Source organism: Helianthus annuus, chromosome 13, assembly GCF_002127325.2.
Source record: "Helianthus annuus cultivar XRQ/B chromosome 13, HanXRQr2.0-SUNRISE, whole genome shotgun sequence".
NCBI classification, from domain to species: domain Eukaryota; kingdom Viridiplantae; phylum Streptophyta; class Magnoliopsida; order Asterales; family Asteraceae; genus Helianthus; species Helianthus annuus.
The window spans coordinates 172,249,037-172,270,696 of record NC_035445.2 but is presented as its reverse complement, the minus strand read 5'-3'; the positions used below and the strand labels follow the sequence as shown (position 1 = coordinate 172,270,696).

The window sequence follows — 21,660 nt, the reverse complement described above, 5'->3', positions numbered from 1 at the left end:
TCAAGAGTGGGCCGATCCCAACATAGGGCTGCCCTATGGTCATCGAGTAGGATGTAAAGTCCGAGTGGGCTTGTGTGTGCTCGGTCCATTTAAGTATAGTTAGTTTCAAGTTATATTCACTCACATGTACCATATAATCACAAGCACGCGTTAACATAACAGTATTAAAGTTCACATATTCGAAATACATTCAATAATCATTCGTTTAATCAATCAAATTCACATAGTCGCACAAACGTTACATCAGAACAAGTCAAAAGTTCGAGTTGTCACACAAACCATCTAATCCATTCTCCTCTTATATGCGCATATGTGGTGTGAACGTGCAGAACGTGTACTTTATCAAACAATGACAAACCCTAACTCCCTCTGCTTGAACGACGATCCCTCTCCTCCTCCTTTGGTGGCGACATTTGTGAACCCTTATCGAAACATCATCTCTCCTTCGTCCTTGTGCTTAATTCGAATCCCCTCGGTTAGTATATTTATATTTGTTCTCAACTCTTGTTGATTGTTCTTGATCATGTGTGATTTGTTATGATTCGTTATGCCGATCTCGGGTTTAGTATGATGCGGATTTATTATGGATGGTAATGAATGATGTGATAATACATGTTGATGAATCGATGATTTAGAATTCGTGTTAGGATTGATTAAGTATGATAGAACTTTAAGTGATGAATCTGATTTCGTGACTCGATCTTAATGTCGATAATCTAGGTTGCTCATACATAAATTCTTTGTTGATTATTATGAATAGAACATATGATTATAGTTCTTGGATGATACATGAAAATTAGAATGAAATAATGATAAATGTTTATTTTAAAGATGGTGATAATTGTCAGGGTATGACTTCAAATGATGATGATGTTAACTGCTTGAATATTGATTAGGGTTTGTTAATCATGGCGTCTGTTAGGGTTAGACGAAAAACTCTTGACGAATAACCAATGTCGACGTCGACATGCCTGTTGACAACCCTTAGATCTTTCGTCACCTTTGAACCCGACAAAAGATGATCTTTCGTCATGACTGGACTCCGACGAAGGATGATCTTTCGTCGTGTGGGATTTCGTTGTATGGGCAATGACTTGAACAGGGAATGGTTATGTTATGTATGTTATTTGACAGTTGAGCTTATTGCTTGATATTAAGGTTATCTAGAACTGAGGAACTTGTATAGACTAATATGAGTTGTCTAAGGTAAATTGTCTGATGTGACTAACCGAATAAACTGCTGAATGATTGTGCGTGATATGCACATAGGGTGTGGTTTGGTGTGAACTTGAACAATAGCTATATGTTATATAGCGACTTGTGATAAATGCAATCTGTGTGGAATAAGTAACTTGATTATTATGAAACTAATGTTATTTGGGAACGAGAACTTATATTATGAATGCGTATGAAATCTAAACGTCTTCTATGTATTACTTGTGATTCGCTGAATACGTGTTTTGGATATGTGTTTGCGAAACTGATCATCTGTTGTAACCACGGTAGGGTTTGATTGACCAACTTGGAACGGGTAAAGTAACTTAACAAACCGAGCAAATCTAAGATGAGTTCACTGCTCTTTTTTCAAGCATGCATCCCGGGGAGGGACATTTGGTGAACGTTCCGGGGAAGAATGTCGGGTTCTTGGGATGTTGGTTAATACACTCATATCTATCATTCAAGTCCCTTCTACCGATCTGTTGCCGGGGAGGCAACGGGGTATTAGTTGATAGCGCTATTTTGGTTTGGCACCCTCACATCGTACCGGGGAAGACGAGCGTGAACTAATGACCCCAGTCTTGACCATTGCTTTGATAGAGGCATTGGGGAATATGGCAAATAATCTGGAGCCATCGGCGGTAATCGAGTTATTAACAACATCAAATCTCTGAAATGTTTTGCACTTATATCTGGTAACTAAAACCTGTTAACAAACTTTGAACTCACTAGCGTCGTCTGACACACTTGTCTGCATGCTTGCAGGTCTATAGGGTTATATCATTGGAACTTGCTGTCTGGGAGGCTGGAGTAGTCATGGGTCGAGATACATGGAATCGCAAGACAAGTCTAATGGTTTTCGTACATGTGGTTTATGAAACACTTAACGTTTTGTAATACTCTATGTAATACTCTATGTTAATGAATAAAAGTTTTTAATTAAATTTAGTTATGAGTTCAATGTGATTGATGGCTAAATACTGGTACGTCACACGCCTCGCGAGAGTTTCCTCACGTGGTATTTTGCGGGTGTGACAAAAACGGTATAAAATGATTCGTTTAAGAAAAATATTGAAAGAAAACAACTTTCAAAAGAACAATTTTAATAAACAAGCTGTTTAAAAATGAATAATTTAAAAACGACAGACAGTTTAAAAAAAGGTTAAAAAACAAATGATTTTAAAAACGACATTTATAAAAAAACAAATGCTTAATGAAAATACATATTTATTTGTATATATAAAACATATTTTTTTAAATAATAATTGTGAAAATAAAAAAAATAAAAAAAATAATAAAAAAAACTTGAGTAATTTTGCATTAATAATCTCTTAAATATTAAAAGAACTTTGTAATTATCAAAAACAACCCCTAAGGTATATAATGACCTATTACCCTTACACTTAACTGGAAAAAGTGACAAAGTTAGTGTTAGGAGCCAAAACCGTTATAAAATGCAACATCGGGGTCTGATATGTTAAAAGATTTTTTTTTGGGGCTGAAATGGTTAAAGTGGCTAAATCACGTGGGCCAAAACAGTAATTTACTCTAACCATTATTATTATTATTATTATTATTATTATTATTATTATTATTATTATTATTATTATTATTATTATTATTATTATTAGTTCTAACCTATTTGAGTAATTTCGACTTAGTTATTATTTTCTATATGTTATGTTTCTGTCTGATTTTTTATAGTTAATTCGCGTACGTAAATACTAAATTAGTTTGGAAAAAAAAGGAGTAAAACAATTTATTTATGGTCCTTACAACATGTGAAATGAGAAAAAAAGCCCATTTAAGACTGTCTTTAGTGGAGCGTTACATAGCGTCATTTCTCAGTATAAAACCCTATGGCACCCCTGAACACCACTACAGAGGGGGCTATGGGGGTGGAAAATCTTGGAGTAATAATAGACATAGCGGCGTGAATATTTGCACCATCTTTTCCCCTACTCACACACACATATATACATATATATGTTTGTATAATTGAAGGGGTTATATAACGCCCTTATAACTACATCCTCTTGTGATATAAAGTCCCATAAAACCTCTCTCTTACGTATTTCGCCACTTGACAGTATAACGTCCCTCAAAAAAGTTTTATGTAGTAAAGTTTTATGTAGTGATATGGCCTAAGAAAAAAGAACTTTATTGCATGTAAGTTAGGTAGGTGGGGTTAATCACACCCATCATTTTCTTATAAGAATTTTAGAGGATATAGGTTTTAATATATAATAAAGTATACTATGAAAAATATCAAATTTTAAAAATCAATCATGTCCTTTAAGCACTTTTGTGCGTAATTATATCATTTATTATTTCACATGCTCAAATTTATTAATTTTATTTCAGTTGTGTGTAATTAGTTTTTCATTTATTATTTCACATGCTCAAATTTATTAATTTTATTTCAATTTATGTTTATTAATTATCTTTTAATTGTTAAAATACAGTGGCGGATCTAGAAAATCTTCATAGCGGTAATGAAATTAAAAAAACGTCAAAAAAAGTCAATTTTTTTTTCAAAATTTACACTACCGCCGGAGCTCCAAGCGGTAACAGGGGCTACCCCTTCCCCTAAGTTAGGTCCACCCCTCTTAAAATATGTGATTTAATAGCAAGCTTATTTCAGGGTTGAACCCGGGACATCTTCTCTAAGAAGCTATATGTCTTTATCAAATAGGTTAGCCTTCAGATTGGCATATGGTTTTCTTCTTGATCGACTATATTTCTTTCCTGTTATAGAAAAAACTCATTTTTGTTCCATCAATCTCCTAGTATTGGATGTATGTGTGCAATTCTCAATTTATTAACAATGTTAATGATGTATATTTTTAGGGTTACACATTGCACATATTTACCAAAAATGTTAATCGATCAATATTATATATGTCAATGTGTATCATTATTTGCATGAGACATCTCATAGTTAGTAATTGTTATTATTTAGAGAAATAATAATATATGCAGTTACGTATATTGTATGTAACTAATGTAGTAATGTTATTCACACTAAATAACACTTTTAGTCTTTTACAATAATATGTATACGTTTACATCTTTAAACTCTATATATATATTCTATGTAGAGACATAATACACATGTTTAGTTATCTTTTGTGTGTTTGGGTTAAAAATGTTATACAATGCATTGCAACTAGTATTGTTTATATAAGATTTATAAAATTATGAATTCTTTTTTTTATCAAACAACTTTTGTGTAGTATTAACACGTGTGTATGCATAATATATTTGATAGTATTAACACGTGTGCATGCATAAGTATATTAAAACAACAGATAATGGTGTATGCATGGCATGATAAGACTTATATTAAGAAAGAAAGTAGCCATATGGACCATATGACAGACACATTTAGATTATTTTATATCATCAAGCTTTTGGTTTTCATCATTAATCGAAATTTAGTTTCACCATATATAATCAGTTAATATTTTTTTGAACGGCTAAGTTTTCTTATTAAATACTTACACCTCCCAAGGATTGAACATTGGCCTCCCCACAAGAGATAATTTCTCTTGACCACTAGGCTATAACCTAAGTGGCTATATAATCAGTTAATTAACATTTAAACTGAGTGTTATTGTAAAATTGTATGATGATTTAAATAAGTTTTATGATCTCATTTGGCATTTAAGATTAGACTCGGAAGTGAAATTCAAAATAGATAAAGTAGGTTAAAAGTTGTGAGGCTCTAAGTCGAACATTATATATACACACATGACACACTTCACTAAGGGGGAGTGTGAGGGTATATATGACCCAGAGAATAAATTTAGTAGAATTAAAGATTTTATCCCGTCTCTAGATTGACTTAATAGTTGTTAAATATCTATAATTATATATACATGTAGGAGCCTAAGGTTACATGTGATGAGGTATGGGCCCGAACCTCAAGCGGGCCCGGGTCATCTCACACACCTTGGGCTACAAGTCACCCGGGGATCATCACATGCACACACAATACGTCCGAGAACCACAGTACCAAATCAAGAATGTTGCGTATGGAAAGACAAGCCCCATGATAGAACCATTAGAACGGTTGCCAGCAGGTTAGACCCAGAACAGTCACCACTAACGATTGCTACTTGGGTTTTATAACGAACACATATATCTATGTGTGTTATAATATAATAAAAAGCCTTGTGAAATATTATGTATATTAACTAACTATATATGTGAATACAATAAGAGATAAGGAGAGAAAAAAGACATGAATCTTAAAGCTTGAATACCATATAGATTAATAAAAACTTTGTCGGATTATATATTATTAGTTGATATATAATATAATTTATGTGAGTACAAGGGTCATAATTACATAGTCAGTCTCACCAAATTGTGTCTTTTAGTTACGAGTTAACTGTCATTTTCGTCCCTTTAATTTGTCCAATTATGCCAGATCAGACCAAATTTTAAATTTGTACCATTTACATCCCTAACATTCTTGAAACATGCAGTTCCGTCCAAAAAAAAAACATGAGTTAACTGTCATTTTCGTCCCTGTGGTTTGTCCAATTATTCGATTCAACCTTAGTTTTTTGGATGGAACTTATATGTTTCAAGAATGTCAGAGACGAAAATAGTATAAATTTGAAAGTTGGTCTGAATTGACGTAATTGGACAAACCACGGGAACGAAAATGACAATTAACTCTTTAGTTATAATAAAAATAATCTCAATAACTATATTATTTTTTTTCTAATGTCTAAATGATGATGCATACCTATACGTTTGCATAACTTTGGTACTTAAATTGCCAATATCCGGATACATATGATATGTGAACTCGTTTGGCCACCTATAGTTGACTTTTTTTATGATTTAAACAATTATTTTGGGATATGACTGTAAGAAGTTAATTTATTTTCTCATCTATTGAAAAAGAATGTAGAAAAAAATGAAATAAAAAACACGAGGAACAAACCAACAACAATGTGTGGTTGTATGATTCCAAAAGCCACCACATAAAACTTCTGTCTTCATCATATCACTTATGGGATATTTTTTATTTTGTAATCTAGAAATAATTCAACCATCAACTTTATAATATATTAATTTATATTAATATTTTAATATGAAATTGCAGCTGCTAATAGAATGTTCTATCAAGTAATTAAGTTTTGATTAAATTAAGCTTTATTGTGTTATGAGTATAAACTAGTATTAAACACCCCCGCGTTGCGGCGGGGGCGTGCACTAATGCGATACTGATGTCAGCGACCACCGACACTGAAGTTGCGGTGTTAATGCGAATAAATTAAACCGAAACGTAAAGCATAGAATAAAATAACTAAGTTGATCTAGGACTCGCACGTTACGATGAACCCGTGTCAATTTTTTCTCGTTTGACAGGTTCATCGTAATCTATATATAATATATATCATTACCACTATACAAACCATAATGCATGCATGCACTACAACAACCATTGCATCAATATATTGCAAATTATATTTATACAAGATTTTGGCTAAATTAATTAGATTTTTATAAATAATAATAATTTATAAATAAAACAACACAACTTTGAATTGATCAAACCGATTGAATATGGTAAGATAATGAAACCATAATTTGATTAGGGTACAACCACTTAAGCACAATTTACAACCATACATGCATACAAAAGATTGAATTTGGTAAGGTAATGAAACCATTATTATTTGATTAAGGTACAACTACTTAAACACACATTACAACCTATATTTGATTGAGGTACAACCAATAAAGCACAAGTTGCACACAAATGTTTCTATTTAATAGTATATAAATATTACGTAACCAACTTTATTTAATTTATTTAAGTAGTTTATCTCATAAGTACTTTTACTTGTACGTGAGTTACGTTTTGTTTGTTCTACTAATTGCGACTTTTGTCTCATATGAGTCCAAATTACTTCACTTAAAATATGAACAAACACCAAACATAATAAGTAAAACCAATGTTAGAACTTCATAAACCCATGTATGATTAGTATTTACTACTTATACATTTTCAAGATGGGGGAATAGTGCCAGGGGGAATAGTGTTAGGCAGCTGCCTAACACACCCCCATTGGACCAACACGTTTTGTTATTTTATATCCAATTTAAACTTACGTTTTGACCCCTAACTCAAAATAAAATTACGTTTTTTGTCCCCATCTCAAAATTACGATCTTGCCATAAATTCAAAATTACGACTTTGCTTGGCACTCCCCCATTGGACCAACCAGTTTATTATTTTATACCCATTCTGAAATTACGTTTTTGCCCCTACTTAAAATTACGGTTTTGCCCCCCTTCAAAATAAAATTACGATTTTGTCCCCAGCTCAAAATTATGATTTTTCCCTCCATTCAAAATAAAATTGTGGTTTTGCCCTCAGCTCAGAATTACCTTTTCGCCCCTAGTTCAAAATAAAATATTGTTTTCGCCCCCAGCTAAAAACTTCGATTTTGCCCGCTGTTCAAAAATGTGATTTTTCCCAGTTTAAAAAATTGTGATTTCGCCCTCAATTCAAATTACGTTTTTTCCCCGGTTCAAAATAAAATTATGTTTTTGCCCTCAACTCAAAATTACGATTTTGCCCTCGGTTCAAAATAAAATTGTGCTTTTGCCTCTAGCTTAAAATTACGACTGTGCCCTTAGTTCATATTTATATTACGCTGTTACCCCACGTTCAAAATTACGAATTTGCCCCTGTGAAAATTTATAACTGTGCCCCTGGTTCAAATTTATAGTACTGCCATTACTTTAGCTTTTAGCAAATTACGATTTTACCCCAGTCAAAAAATACAACTTTCACTCAGTTAAAAATTATAATATTGTCATTGTTTTAGTTTTTTTTTTTTTTTTTTTTTTTTTTTTTTGCAAAACTATAAAAGTGTTTTGTTTTAATTGGTTGACTCGATTTAATTGTTTTTCGTGTCAATGAGCTATCTAACACTCGCTCATTATTCGGCCATCGCCCCGCAACGCGGGGGGGGGGGGGGGGGCGTCAACTAGTTAGACAACAAAAATCAAAAGAAAATGAGTGAACAAAAATATGTTAATATATATTCGTCTCCTAATTCTACACCATTGTTAGTTGCGGAACTTGACCCTCAAGTTTTAGGGGAGAGACATCATTTTACACACCTGGATACCGCTAGGCCAAAAACTCTTTGGTTGATATGGGCATGATCCAACGAGCTCAAGCTCGCTTTATGCGCATGGTCCAACGAACTCAAGCCCACATCGGTTAAACCCATGGTCCGTGGTCAACTCTTCATCATAAAGAGGGAGACATAACTCACACTTATGATTATCAACTATTGATATTCTACATATAGAGATATATGTATCGAGTCTTGTGATGCAAAAAGGTTTGGCTCCTTATGATTCAATCCAAAGAACTTTCTACATCTCATCATACTACACATTTATGCTTACGATGGTAGATACTTGGTTGACTTTAGCGTTGAAGAGTGGTCCCTGAGGGTTCGGCCTCGTGACCCTTTCAAACAGGCATCTCATGATGTTCACAACTTTGCTATAAGGCGGAGAAGACAAAACATGACTAATACAATCTCTCAAATGACCTTGAACATGAAGAGTCTAATTTGCGTCACCACATGAGTCCAGCTTTGCTATACGGCAAAGAAGATGGAACATGGCTATTACAACCATCAAGGTGACACCGTGTAGGAAGAGTCTCTAACTCCTTTAGCGCTACAAGGGTCTAGGTAACCAATCTAAAAACTTTTTCTTCAACAAAACTGTTGTTTTTATTTGAGCCGACCAACACATTATTACCATTATTGCAACAAAATATCAAGAACCACTTGTGACCTAGGAACCACACAAAGTTAAATTTCTACATAGTCTTTTAGCACTCATATATTCATAATTCACTATCCATCAACCCATCTAAGTGTTATACCGGTTGAACCAATGTTTAAAAAACCCCCATCTTCACTGGTTGATGCAAAACCAATGTTTAAAAAACCGGTTCAAAGCGGCGGTTATAGTGTTATACCGGTTGAACCGCCTGATACACCCGGTTAATCCATTTCTGAGCCCAATCCGGTACGGTATAAAAACCAGATTTTAAAACATTGCGCAAAACGCATATGGAGAGGTGTTTTCACGAAATTATGGGTTTTTAACTCACGTAAATTATGTGTGATACAAGCATTTCCATGTAGATTATGTGAAAATCGAGGAATATAGTCGAAAATGACTAGATAACTTCACCTAGAGTTTGAAATGTTATTAGTTTCAGTATCTTAGTCATGGGAACGGGCTAAGATAGTGAAACTAATAACACTTGTATAGAGCTAAATATGTCTAGTACTTCACCCAAAATCGAAATAGTGTATATATGACAAACTTTGAAATGTTGTGTTGTTGCTCTAGATTCACTCACTTTGGTTCCTTAAAATTGATTAGGGTATGACTTGACTCATTGGCAACTAGCGACGAAAATGGTGTCAATTTCAATCACATACGTGCACACACATTTAATTCTTTTATTCAAGATGGAAAAACATGTCCATGAGCTTGGGACATGTTTCATCCATCCATCCGATGATCTTATAAACTTTAAAAAATCCACATTTTTAATCGTTAACTGAAAGTTTTTTTTAAGTTTAGGTCATTTTTATATGTTTTATACACCTTAGAATTTTAGTATTTTTATGTATGTTTTAGGGGGTGACAAGTTATCACCTTCCCTTAACACTATAGTCTGTATGCTACAAATTTGAGTATATTGGCTTGTATGATATGCTTCATTACTTATTTGCTTTGTTAGATTTGAATTTGATTATTTAATTTTGAATGCTCACTTTAAAATTCATTCTTTATGAAAAATAAATAAAAATATTAATCGGTGTTTTCTTAGAACGATGAGTTTTTTGTGTTTTTAGCCCATCGTATTCCCTAAATTGTAGAGTCTCCTTGCCCTACTCCGGCCAGATTATGCTCAGTGGCGGATCTTGCCCGTTGAACCTGCCAGGGCCGAAAGACACGGGCACTAAAATTAGCTCCGGCCGAAAAACTTGCCAGGGCCGAACATAGTATATATACAAAATTTCGATCGAAATGCGGAAAATTAGCACTACGGCCGAAAAACTTGCCAAGGCCGTGGCCCTGCCACTAGTCCACTAAGATCCGCCCTTGACTATGCTGTCTTAACCGGGTCCACGCTGGCTTCAGAGTTCGGCTTGGGAGTTCCCCCGAGAAGCCATGCCACTGGCTGCCAATTGACAGTCATTGTGCCACCACAAGAGCAGAACTCTCTGACGTAACATATGGTAGGACGAAAACCCAGGTGGGCAGTCGGGATTCAAACTGACAACCTCGCACAAAGACTAGCTTAAATCCTTCATTGCCTTAATCAAACAAAAATGACACAAGTGAGAATCAAACTTAAATCTCTACTAGAAAAGCCTCATGCCACTAAGCCGGTGACCTAGATAACTAGATATTATTAATCGGTGTTAAAAAAGATATATCAACTCATTGGGACATTTGAGAAGACATTTTGGTCCCTCATAGACAAAATAGGACCTTATCAAAGATGCTTTACAACCACAACAGCATTTGTGGAGTAGCAAAACAAAGTTTTCAAACCACATAATGAAGAATGTTTACAAGCTTGTCTTGTCTTGGATCAAACGATATTTAATTTAAATATATAATTACCATTCAATTTAAATTATAAGAACACCTGTAGTGGCTTCATTTAGGGCGTTTTTTTGTGCTCGAAAACGCCAAATCACGCCGGGGATCCACCCCTGGACGTCTTTGGCTTGTTTTTTTGTTTTCGCGTGATTCAAATCCCGCTTTGAAGATTTTGAGTTGGCCAATAACATTTATCTTCTTTTTTTAGTCCCATGACTTTTTTTGTTGGTTTTTTTTTTAATTTTTATTTAATTCTTTACACCCTTTTAACATAATGCACACATCCCCACTACATCCATTTTAGGAAAACGCCCAATAATGTCCCTTGCTGACTGTACTGTCACATGGCGAAAAACACCCAAGGATGAGGGCATTATTCATCCTTACCACTACGCATGATCTAACTAGTCAGGTTACTCGCGCTTCGCAATAGGCTACCGGTTTGGCTTGTTACTAACAGCACTAAACAAATATCTATTTGATAATATCGATATGGGCGCCAATGTTTTTCAGTTGGAATGGTGGGGTTTGTTAGGGTATTGCCACGGTAGCAACACTTGAATTAAAAACATTCTATGTTTAACAAATTATTGAAAACAAATAAATTAAACTACAATTAAGCACCCCCGCGTTGCGGCGGGGGCCTAAAACTATGCCAAATAACATTGATGTCACACCGCTAGTAGGGACCACCAACACAGAAGTTGCGGCGTGTTAATGTGAAGACATAAAATGAAACATATAACATATAAAAAATAACTATATCGATTTATGACCCACGCGTTGCGACAAACTTGTTAAATGGAAAAAAATAGACGTAAAAACGTTGAACCACGCACGCACGTTGCGTCGTGTTAACTCGCAAAACAACGTAGAGAAGAATAACTAACTCGATGTAGGATCCATCTGTTGCGGCAAACTTGCCAAAGGGGGAAAATAGACACGTTGCGACATACTTGTCAAATGTGAAAAAATAGACCAAAAATGTTGAACCACACACGCACGTTGCGACGTATTAACTCACAAATTTTAGAACGAAACGTAAAACAAAAAACTTATGAAAGATAAAAAGTATGGGGGACCAAAGTTGTAAATAAATAAGTTTTGGGTTAAATTACAAAAGATAGAAAATTTTGGGTTAAAAGTAAACAAATTAAGAGGGTTAAAATATAAAAGATGAAAACTTTTGGGTTAAAAGTGAAAAATCACAATTTTTTTTAAAATACCCCATATTGAAGTACAATAACACAATGCAACAATGTGTCGCTAATTTATATTATGGAAATATTTAGTCCTGTATATGTTTAAGTGTTTCTAATTAACATTTACACTGATTTGAAAATAATCAAATTAATGTAATAATTCAAGATAAAAATGCTACCAAATGATATCAGGATGATAACAAATTAACATCACAACGTCATATGATGTTGAATGTGCATCCCACGTACTAATGATTGTGATTACAGATTTTATTCAAGTTTTTTTCTAGCCAAAAGATGAACTCAACTTTTTTTTTTCAAAGAGTAAACTGCTAAATTTTTTTTTAGTAAACTTGATTATCATTCCACACGAAAAAGGGCAATTACAAAGCAATGGCAGGTAGTCGGGCAACAAGTTGCGCCGCTACCCCCTTTTGAATAGAAAAACCGATTCTACTAAATACAAAGTTTGAAACCTTTAGCGACGAAGAATTACTATTAACGACTTTTTGAACCCGATTCAAAAGTCGCACAACGTCAGGAGCGAAACCACCAAAGGTATCAAACGCAAACGGGACAAACACATGTTGATTCTCCAGGCAGGCTTTCTCATGTTTTGCCACTTTGCTCGCCTCTGCCTTGAGCACCGCTTGCCCTACGACAAAGCCCTTGTCCTTGAGCCCGACAAGGAGGGAGACTCCAGTTAAATCTACACAGGCGTGTTTCCCCCCCTTCCCAACCAAACACAAGGATGTCCGCCGGGCGTAAAGTGGACCTCCCCTCTAAGGGGTCAGTCAGGAAATTTACTGGAGTCTCCTTTTTGGCAGAGATCCCGGCCCGTTTAAGAACATCACATAACACATCTCTCACCCCAATCATGCCGATATTTAAACCCTGGTAGCTCTTTACAGTGGATCGCGTGCTCGCCGAAAGAATCCAAACACGCTTTGCGGCATACCGGACATGGCTCCTCAACTGGGAACAAAGGAGTCATCAGCCTGTATCTAAGGATAGCACGGTATTCCACATCCGACATGTGTTGCCCCAAGCCTTCAATAGCCTTCAATTGTTTATGAGGTTTGGTCACTTTTACTACATTAGTCTAAAATTTAAACCTTTTGAATCTAGGTCCTTGTGGTTTCAATTTTGTTGTCATTTTCATCCAAAATCAAAATCTGATCAGTTTTTTCAGTTAACATTCAACTTTAGTTGTTTTTTTCCTCCTTTTTAATGATAGGCAAAATGGTCTTTTAACATTTTATTATAACAAATTAAAAAACTCTGACCAAACATCAACTTTAGTTGTTTTTTTCCTCTTTTTAATGAAAGGCAAAATGGTCTTTTAACATTTTATCTATACTATATTATAATGCATGAGGGAGGGATTCCCAAAAGTTAAGAACTTCTTCCCCCCTTATTTATAAATAAACCCCTAAAATGAGGGTAAAGTGGTCTTTTAAACCATAATTATTTTTTAGTCCCTAAATTTATTACATTTAGATCCTTGATATTTAACATAATTATAGGTAATATCTATACTACATTATAATGCATGAGGGAGGGGTATTTTAAGATACCCAAAAAATAAGAACTTTTCATCCCCTTTATTTATAAATAGACCCCTAAAATGAGGGTAGTTTGGTCTTTTAAACACTATTTATTTTTTTAGCCCCTAAACTTATTATATTTAAATCCTTGAGTTTTAACAAAATTATAGATAATTAGTTACACTTTTCTCTGTACACAACAAACTTATAATTTTTTTACGTATTTTTGCTATATCTTATAAACTATAAAGTTTCAAAAAAAATCAAAAGTAACGTGATGACCTACTCATTTTTGTCGACGGTTTGATATTTGTTTTGGTCGGTATTAATGTATATATTAAAAGGTACAAGTGATTAAAGCCTGACATACCTTAGTCATCATCACATCACAAATAAAATATAGATTAAAGCCTAAAAACAATATCATTATTAATATTAAAACTATTGTTGAATAATGGATTAATTCTTTACAATTTAGCCAAATATCAACAAAACTTCCTATTTTAAAGGGGCAACAAAATCTCATACTTAACCAATCCATTTTATTTTAAATTTAAAATTTAAATTATAATATTAAAGTTTACCTCAAAATCGATGTTTTTTTTAAATTTAAACTTTAAATTACAATACTAAAGTCATCTTCACAATGTTTTAAAGCACAAGAAATCACAGCAAGAACTATTAGCTCCATCTTCGAATATATTTGAATTTTGAAATACGGTTTTAAAATTCACACAATCGCCGCATTCATTCTTCTCTCTAACAAAATTCATATCCTCTTCTACCTAAAAACCCTACTCAGATCTAGCAATGGGTTCTACTCCTACCCAAAACCATAACATCATCTCCTCTATTAGATACCAGATCTAGCGATGGGGTTTCTTTCCTACCCAAAACCCTAACATCATCTCCTCTATCAGATGAACGATTGCGTTCCAGAAAATCACTAATGTTCCAGATGCTTGAGTCACTTCGTATGTTTCTTTTCGGCATCCTTTTATCTTCAAAGTAGTATTTGTTATTAGGTTGTTTTTTTCTGTTAAAAAGATATGATGTGAGGGGTACAAGAAATATTCACTGTCTGGTTTATGGTTGGACCTTTATTCCAGGTGTTTTTGCCTTCATTTGGTGACTTGCGGTTTCATTTTCGTTTTTATGTAGGCATCATGAGAGGATCAGGATACACTAAACGTGTATAGTTTGTATTGATCTATATTTCGTGTGTCAGGTGATTTGTGTTTACAGGTTAATTTGCCATCTGGTACAACTATACTGATTGTTAAAATGAGACGATACAAAGGGAAAAGTGAAGACATCAAAATAGTGGAAAAAGAGGACCTTGATCTTAAAAGTCAGTATATAATGATTCTTTTTATAATTCATTCTATGACATGATTTTGTTCATAAGTTTGCAGGAAGAGCAAATTCAAGATTTTATAGATTGTAAGGCATATTAATTAGTATTGCTCAATACTGTTTTTGTTTTTGCAAATTTTCATAAGTTTTGATATGGAATGTCAATTTACAGGCTCATTGCAAAAATATTTCTCCTACTTATGAACTTGTTTGTTAGCCACAACTTTAACCTACCGAAGGAGGTTCTGATTCAACGGAGACATATTAACTTCACTAATAAATCATTTATTAATCTCACAAAAGAATTATTTGTGATTCTTACTTTTGTTGGACCTTAGACTACACGGTATTGGGGCTTAGAACTGGCATGTAAGCCCCTCCACACCTGGAACATCGCCCCGTGGAGTGGTAGTGGGGGTAGGGGCATGGACTATTTACAAGCGTGGGGTGGATGGGTTATAGTGATGTGGCGGCATGTGGTTGGTTGTTGTTGTTTGAGAGGTTTGTTGATTGGCTGTTGCTTAGTTTTATATATATATATATATATATATATATATATATATATATATATATATATATATATATATATATATATATATATATATATATATATATATATATATATATATATATATATATATATAGGGTAGGGATCCTAAGAGAAGTCCACCCTATATGAGAAACTTGAGAAGCATTCTGAACCACACATTTTTCTAAGCCTTTCGTAATATACACATATGTATAATTTAAAATTGACTATATACATATGTGTATAACTCAATATACATATATATATATATATAGTCAATTTTAAACTATACATATGTGTATATTACGAAAGGCTTAGAAAAATGTGTGGTCCAGAATGCTTCTCAAGTTTCTCAACTAGCCTATCACTTCTCACATGATCCTTATCCTATATATATATATATATATATATATATCTATACTATATTATAATACATGAGGGAAGGATTCCCAAAAGTTAAGAACTTCTTCCCCCATTATTTATAAATAAACCCCTAGAATGAGGGTAAAGTGGTCTTTTAAACCATAATTATTTTTTAGTTCCTCAATCTATTACATTTAAATCATTGACATTTAACATAATTATGGGTAATTAGTTACACTTCCCCCCCCCCCTCTTTAATTCTTTAATGTATTCCTGCGATATCTTACAACCCGTAATGTTTTAAAAAAAAATTCGAAGGTACCATGACGATCGGCACATTTTTTTAAACGTTTCGATAGTTGTCTTTTTTAGTTTCGCCGTGCGTTCATAAAGTACAAATAGACGATGCGTAAATGTACAATTGATTAAAGCCAACATTTGTTTTTTACCCAAGCCAGCTTTGACCATTACTTAGCTACCGTACATTAACATTTGTTTTTTACCCAAGTTTTTTTATTTTGAACGGCATTAATAAACTAAAATATTCCCTAATTTTACTTGTGCAGAGTCAGTTTGTTGTGTCATGTTTAATATAGTAAGTATAGATAAAACTCACAACAAACTTCCTATTAAACATGCCACAACAAACTAAACAGGATATATGCATCTTATTTTAAAAACTTAAAACTCACAACAAACTTCCTAAATAAATGGATGACCAATCTAAAACTAAACCCTAATGGACTACTATAAATACATAGCAAACACTCACAATTCTACATTTCTATTGCTAAACAGATTTAAAATATGGAGCCAGTTCTGAATTCACTTGATGCGAAAAAACAAGCATGCGATATTGAAAAATCTAAGGTCGGTTCCGTGATAAGTTTTGTTATATCGCAATAATGAATAATTGTTTTCTTTTATTTACTTTTATGTGAATACTAACTTATTTGATTTTTCAGATCCAACACACCAATTTAAACACCCCAGTTGTCGAACAAGCTTTTGTTAGTTTTTAAGTAATATTTTCGCTTATAATAACAAGTTCGTTATGTTATTATTTGGTGTTTTATTGTAGGATGATGGTGATAATAGTGTTGAAATTATTTCTTATGGTGCAATGTTCAGTTCATACAAGTCTAAGCTTCAACATCAATTTAGTGAAGAGGTAATTTTAAAATTTATTTAATCTTTTTTAAATTTTTTCATTCAATATTTGTTCTTTTTTTAAATTTATTTAATCATTTTTTAACTTTTTTATTAAATTTTTGTTTTTTAAGGATCGAAAGTATGAGAATCAAAAGAAAAGATCTAAGAGACTCTCTGAATGGAAATGGGTCGAGGTTATAAATTTAGATGATTCTGAGAACGATGAGAAAGAAGATGAATTAGATGATACTGCTGATTCGAGCACAAACAAGAAAAACGGGTCAAAAAAGTAGAGATTTTAGATGAAATATATCAAGTGTTTTTATGTTTTTTTTTTATTTTCAGTTGTTTTTGTTTGATATAGACTATCCCATGAATAATAAAGTTTATTTTATATTTGAAGTTTATGTTTTGTGTTATTTTATTACACTTATAATTTACATGTTCGTACTTGATCATTTCCAAAGAGATAAATTCGATTACCAAGAATGACCAAAACATGAAAACTACCTCTTGGTTTGGAGTAAATTCAAGATTGTATTTACAAAGCACACTTAACTTATTCAATTTAACAGTCATGTTTCACGAGGATTTCGTATATATCCATTAGTGCCTTCTATAAAAAAACTGTTGAACGACACGAGATATGAAAAAATAATTAGATAATATTATAGATTTTTCGAATAATTTGTATTTCTTAAATAAAAAGATAAAGTTAATAAAGATATAAACTTTTACATCCTATTTTTTTATAAAAACTGTTTTAAAAAAATATGATTTTCTAAATATTTATAAAAATGAAATTTAACATTAGTTAAAGGTGTTTAAAACGTACCTACAAGTCACCTACTATTTTTTACTTTTTACTTTTTCAAAAACGAAAATTTTAAAATTAAAGTTTATTGGATGAGTATGATGTGGATATTTAAAAAAGTTAATGGACTTTAAACAATAAAATTATAAACTTTATCATTTCACCAACAAAATAAACTTACTTTATAAAGATAGCAACTTATTTTTTATTTTTTGTCATTTGTTTAGTATTTTTTTATTAACAAACGAATCTTTACATGTTTAAAACAGTTTTTCTATACTTTATTTATTATTAATTTTTATAACAAAACAAAACATTGATATTTAGTAGATAGAAGATAAACTATGTTCCAAAATTTTAGGAATTATTTAATACTAATTTACGGATTAGTAGATAGATAGTAAACTATATCCCAAAATTTTAGGAATTATTTAATACTAATTTACGATATTTAGTAGATAAATAGTAAACTATGTCCCAAAATTTTAGGAATTATAAGTCAACTAATAAAAAAAATAATTATTGCAGTTATTCTTGGATATTAATCTAATAATTTGCATTTTTTAATTAAAAAGTAATAAAGTAATAAACTTTAAAGCTAAACTAAAAAACTGAACTTACTATGATATAAATTTAATAAAAAAATAATTATTTTATAAACATTTTTATAACAAGTAATATAAATAAAATACTCCAGAAATTTACAATCTTTACTAGATAAATTCTAAACTGGGTTCCAAACTTTTAGGAATTATAAGTTCAACTATATTGTTATAGATAATATTAGTCAGTTCTAAAATAATTATTTACCAACTTGACTAGATACATAGTAGTAGATTGTGTTGCATATTTTTAGGGATTATTAGTTAAAAGTAGACTCATATAGATAAGATTAGTTATGAACTAAAAATTTGAACTTAGTATGATATAAAGTTAATAAAGATATAAACTCTTATCATCCTATTTTTTTATAAAAACAGTTTATGAAATCTTATAAAAATATAAATTTTTTATATTTGTAAAAACCCGAAATTTAACAATTTATGTTAAAGCTCTAAAACGTACTTACGAGTCAAATACTATTTTTAATTTTTTTAAAAACGAAAATTTTAAACTTAAAGTTTATTGGATGAGTACTATGTGGATATTTATAAAAAGTTATGAACTTTAAAGAATAAAATTACACTTTATAATTTAACCAATAAAATAAACAAACTTTACAATTATAACAACTTATCTTTTATTTTTTGTCTTTTGATTATTAATTTTTATACAAAAAAAACAATATTTTTTGTCTTTTGGTTATTATTTTTTAAAAAAGAACAAAACTTTTACATATGTGTAAACTTATGACATATATCCACCACAATAATGTTATCATAAATATTATACAAATAAGAAAAGTACCAGAAACGAGTTTTGCAATGCAAAGTGTTGCCCCCGCCGCATCGCGCGGGCACCCTACTAGTTATAACAAATTAAAAAACTCTGACCATTTTGTCTTTCATTAAAAGGGTGGAAAGCCAAGAAATGTTGGATGTTAACTAAAAAATCTGACTAGATATTGATTTTGTATGAAAATGGTAACAAAATTAAAAGCACAGGGACCCAAATTCAAAAGGTTTGAATTTTAGACCAAAGTGGCAAAAACTCAAACTCAATAACCATTTTGACAGTTTACTCCTTTTCAAGATATCTTGTGAAAAAAGTTAAAAGCTATTCAATACTAATAGCATTTTAGGTTCTAAATTTTAATCGATAACCCTAATAAGTAATAGTGATTTATAATTTTATATCACTAGTAGGGTGCCCGCGCGATGCAGCGGGGGCGACACTTTGCATTGCAAAACTCGTTTCTGGTAGTTTTCTTATTCGTATAATATTTATGATAACATTATTGTGGTGGATATATGTCATAAGTTTACACATATGTAAAAGTTTTGTTCTTTTATAAAAAATAATAACCAAAAGACAAAAAATATTGTTTTTTTTGTATAAAAATTAATAATCAAAAGACAAAAAATAAAAGATAAGTTGTTATAATTGTAAAGTTTGTTTATTTTATTGGTTAAATGATAAAGTATAATTTTATTCTTTAAAGTTCATAACTTTTTATAAATATCCACATAGTACTCATCCAATAAACTTTAAGTTTAAAATTTTCGTTTTTATAACAATAAAAAATAGTATTTGACTCGTAAGTACGTTTTAGAGCTTTAACTTAAATTGTTAAATTTCGGGTTTTTACAAATATAAAAAATTCATATTTTTATAAGATTTCATAAACTGTTTTTATAAAAAATAGGATGATAAGAGTTTATATCTTTATTAACTTTATATCATACTAAGTTCAAATTTTTAGTTTCTAACTAATCTTATCTATATGAGTCTACTTTTAACTAATAATCCCTAAAAATATCCAACACAATCCACTACTATGTATCTAGTCAAGTTGGTAAATAATTATTTTAGAACTGACTAATATTATCTATAACAATATAGTTGAACTTATAATTCCTAAAAGTTTGGAACCCAGTTTAGAATTTATCTAGTAAAGATTGTAAATTTCTGGAGTATTTTATTTATATTACTTGTTATAAAAATGTTTATAAAATAATTATTTTTTTATTAACTTTATATCATAGTAAGTTCAGTGTTTTAGTTTAGCTTTAAAGTTTATTACTTTATTACTTTTTAATTAAAAGATGCAAATTATTAGATTAATATCCAAGAATAACTGCAATAATTATTTTTTTTTATTAGTTGACTTATAATTCCTAAAATTTTGGGACATAGTTTACTATTTATCTACTAAATATCGTAAATTAGTATTAAATAATTCCTAAAATTTTGGGATATAGTTTACTATCTATCTACTAATCCGTAAATTAGTATTAAATAATTCCTAAAATTTTGGAACATAGTTTATTTTCTATCTACTAAATATCAAAGTTTTGTTTTGTTATAAAAATTAATAATAAATAAAGTATAGAAAAACTGTTTTAAACATGTAAAGATTCGTTGGTTAATAAAAAATACTAAACAAATGACAAAAAATAAAAAATAAGTTGCTATCGTTATAAAGTAAGTTTATTTTGTTGGTGAAATGATAAAGTTTATAATTTTATTGTTTAAAGTCCATAACTTTTTTAAATATCCACATCATACTCATCCAATAAACTTTAATTTTAAAATTTTCGTTTTTGAAAAAGTAAAAAGTAAAAAATAGTAGGTGACTTGTAGGTACGTTTTAAAGACCTTTAACTAATGTTAAATTTCATTTTTATAAATATTTAAAAAATCATATTTTTATAAAACAGTTTTTATAAAAAAAAATAGGATGTAAAAGTTTATATCTTTATTAACTTTATCTTTTTATTTAAGAAATACAAATTATTCGAAAAATCTATAATATTATTTAATTATTTTTTCATATCTCGTGTCGTCCAACAGTTTTTTTTATAGAAGGCACTAATGGATATATACGAAATCCTCGTGAAACATGACTGTTAAATTGAATAAGTTTAGTGTGCTTTGTAAATACAATTTTGAATTTACTCCAAACCAAGAGGTAGTTTTCATGTTTTGGCCATTCTTGGTAATCGAATTTATCTAATTATCTCTTTGGAAATGATCAAGTACGAACATGTAAATTATATAATACGAACATGATTAAGTACTAAAGTATATTAGTTTAATCGAGATGTAAATTATAAGTGCAATAAAATAACACAAAACATAAACTTCAAATATAAAATAAACTTTATTATTCATGGGATAGTCTATATCAAACAA

At 31.1% G+C, this 21,660-nt stretch overlaps 1 long non-coding RNA gene across 1 annotated transcript; it reads left to right on the top strand.

Moving 5' to 3' along the window:
* The first annotated feature begins 14,285 nt into the window (after window positions 1–14,285).
* On the top strand, window positions 14,286–15,571 carry LOC110903574. The gene is made up of 2 exons (XR_004876650.1): window positions 14,286–14,625; window positions 14,813–15,571. It is a non-coding gene; the product is annotated as an uncharacterized LOC110903574 (long non-coding RNA).
* The last annotated feature ends 6,089 nt before the right edge of the window (window positions 15,572–21,660 follow it).